The sequence below is a fragment of the Oryctolagus cuniculus genome, chromosome 2 (genome assembly GCF_051225735.1).
Source record: "Oryctolagus cuniculus isolate XC-2025 breed Fujian yellow rabbit chromosome 2, ASM5122573v1, whole genome shotgun sequence".
Taxonomy (NCBI): Eukaryota; Metazoa; Chordata; class Mammalia; order Lagomorpha; family Leporidae; genus Oryctolagus; species Oryctolagus cuniculus.
The window spans coordinates 81,226,175-81,229,656 of NC_142868.1; positions in this window are offsets into that span (position 1 = coordinate 81,226,175).

Consider the following 3,482-nt stretch of genomic DNA (forward strand, 5'->3'; position numbering starts at 1 on the left):
TTCATAGGAGCTCTATTGGAAGCAGCAGACATTGTTATGCTTGAACACAAAGCAGCCACTGACAAAAGCATTCCACACCAGATTCCACCTGCCAGCCAGAACGCCAACCCCTGCTTTGAAGCATTACAAGCTTCTGAACAAATTAGTATTCATCTTAGAAACCAAATATATTCACGTTTTATTCCTCCCGGCTGCAAGTTACAGTTGTTCATTTAGCTGAAGCAAGCCTTCTTTCTTCCAGGATCACACGTGGTATGACCCATCCAGGGGAGTAATTATTTGGTGGAAGGCAGAGGATCTATGCCATGAGCTAACCTGGAGTGGGAGCAGTCAGTCTCCGGTCTCCACTTCTGCACTGGAGTTTAAGGGGTGGGGCACTGATGTCCCTCTGAGCTCTTGGAAATCCCCAGCAGGAGGGCTCTGGTGTGGGGGAGAGGCAGCCCCCCAGCAGATAAGCTGGGGTAAAAAAATGCCTTTCCCAAAATCTGTCTCGCTGGCTTGTAGGAGAAGCTGGGACTCTGCGCCAAGGCTTCTCTGAGCTGAAGGTCACGGCCAGTGCAGTTCAGTACCAAAGCTGAGCAGCACTGCTCTGCTGGGGCTGGGAGTGCTCCTACAGAACCCACTGCAGCTGGCACGCAGGCCCTTCAGGGCTCGGGGATTTGCTTGGGCCGCGCCAAGGTTTCAAAGGTGTAGTTAAGTGCATGCTGCTTGGCTCTGGTTTGGCGTTCTCTTGGGCCACATTCAGCATCGATTGTCTTCCTGCGAGAACAGAGAAACCCTCTGTGCCCATGTCACGTGGCAATTCAGAGGCTGGAGCTCATTTATTTCAGAGCATTTCTTAGACTGCGTTCTTTTATGTGCTTTCCATTTCAGATACACTTGACAATCAATTTCTCACTCTAGAAATGCTTAGACTTTTTTTTTCCAACTGTAGCCCCCTTTAAATCAGAAATGAAAACAAATGTTGTATCTAGTTAAAAAAAAGACTGCTGAAGTATTTAGGGAGAAATGGATGGCATTTGCAATTTATTATGAAATGCAAAAAAAAAAAAGCTGGGATGTCTAGGAAGATAGCAGATGGATGATAGATACGTGTTTAAGTAAGTAGGGCAAAATGTTCATGGTAGAATCCAGGTGGTAGATTTGGGGATGTTCATTGTAAAATTCTTTTTTAAAAATAGTATTTATTTATCTATTTGAAAGTCAGAGTTACAGAGAGAGCAGGAGGGACAGAGAGAAAGAGATCTTCCATCTTCTGGTTCACTCCCCTGTTGGCCGCAACAGCCAGGGCTGAGCCAACATGAAGCTGGGAGCCGGGAGCTTCATTCAGGTCTCCCACGTGGGTGGCAGGGGCCCAGGCACTTGGGCCTTCTTCCACTGCCTTTCCCAGGTGCATTAGCAGGGAGCTGGATTGGAAGTGGAGCAGCCAAGGCTCAAACCAGCACCCATATGGGATGCTGGCATTACAGGCAGTGGCTTTACCCGCTAGGCCTCAACTCTAGCCCCACTGTAAAATTCTTTCAACTTTCCTGTTTATTTAATATTTTCATTATAAAATGTTGAAAAATAAATGGTGGAACACTGAAAAAAAGCTATTTCTGCACACAAATTATGTCAGTTCTTTATTGAAGACTCACAAACTTGAACCACCCTGACGGAGCACTATTACTCTGAGTAACAGTATTCACAAGAGCCTGATTCGATTCAAATATTTGCTTCTGTCATCATGACATGAAATTCTGCTTAGTATCAGGTACTAAATGAAGCCTTCTGGGGCCAGCATTATTTATCTATTTGTTTATTTTCCTTTGCATTATTTGTGCCCAGAATTGGACTCATTATAATCATATTTGGACATATTCTGATCACTGGTTCATTCATAACTCACTTCCATATGTTAATTGCCTGCAAACCCATGATCTAAAATAAGATCCAGGACCTTGACAACATACATGGAACCATATGGTCTCCCTAGCCTATCTATGGTCATCATTCCAATGCTTTTAGATAGATAGATAGACAGACAGACAGACAGACAAGTGTGTGTAGGATTATAGATGTTCTCTGCATTGCTGAGGGTACTTCGAAAAGTTCATGGAAAACAGAACATAAAAATAAGTTTATTATAGCACAAAAAATTTTGAAATCATACAAAGTTTTGTCATAGCTCATATTTTCCACATACTTGTGGAAAACACGTTCTGTGCATAGATTTCAAAAAATTTTGCACCAAAATTGGTTTATCTTCTCCAATTTTTCCATGGACTTTTTGTCAAACCTTCATATATGTAGTCCTTTACAGTTGTTTTTAACTTTAGAAAAAGGTATATTTCATTTTGATAGACATTTGTTTTAATTTAATTTTCAATTAATTTTTGATTTTAATTTAATTTTACTGTTTTAATTTAATTTAATTTATTACAGAGATTTCTGCATACTGTTGCAATGGCTATGGTTCACTGGACTGAGTACTGTCTTCTTGCCTTGAATTGAGCCCTAACATGATTTGTGTGAAGAAATTATTTTCTTTTATTATTTCAGCATTTATTTTTCAACATTTTATAATGAAAATATCAAACATACAGTAAAGTTGAAAGCACTTGCAATGAATATCCATAAACCTGGAGACAGAGTGTGGGGGGAGGGGGAGGGGAGAGAGAGAGGGAGTATTCAATTATGTGAACCTTCCATTCCTTTATTCTCATCAATTATGGCCGTTTGTTTCCAGGTTTTAGTTTCTTTTTCTTTTTAAGAATTATTTATTTATTTTAAAAGCAGAGTTACAGAGAGGGATAGGCAAAGAGAGTGAGAGAGAGGCCTTCCATCAGCTGGTTCACTCCCCAGATGGCCGCAATGGCCAGAGCTGCGCCGATCTGAAGCCAGGAGCCAGGAGCTCTTTCCAGTCTCCCACATGGGTGCAGGGGCCCAAGGACTTGGGTCATCTTCTATTGCTTTCCCAGGGCCATAGCAGGGAGCTGGATGGGAAGTAGAGCAGCCGAGACTCAGACCAGCGCCTATATGGGATGCCAGCACTGCAGGTGGTGGCTTTGCCTGCTATGCCACAGCACCGGCCCCCAGATCTTAGTTTTATGAACACTCTTAAATACACATCCCTGCTGTTTATGTGCCAGAGTTTATCTTGGGTGTATACCTAGAGATGGAATTTCTTGGTACTAGGGTATATTAAGGTTCAACATTAGGAGGTAGGGGCAAATTGTTTTCCCAAGTTGTTGTACCATTTCTATTTTCTCAGTAATACCATCTCTATCTTTAGGAATCATTCAATCCAGTGGATTATGGGATAAACTAATGGAATGATTTCATATTGCATGTACATAAATGCGATGAATAATACAATAGAAGCTTCAATTTATGCGTAGTATGGATGAGGAAAAAGTGGCAGGTGAATTTGTCTCCCTATTCATTGGACTTCTGTCTACACCAGTGTTCACATTTCGCTCCTGCCACTCGTGTCTTCTGAG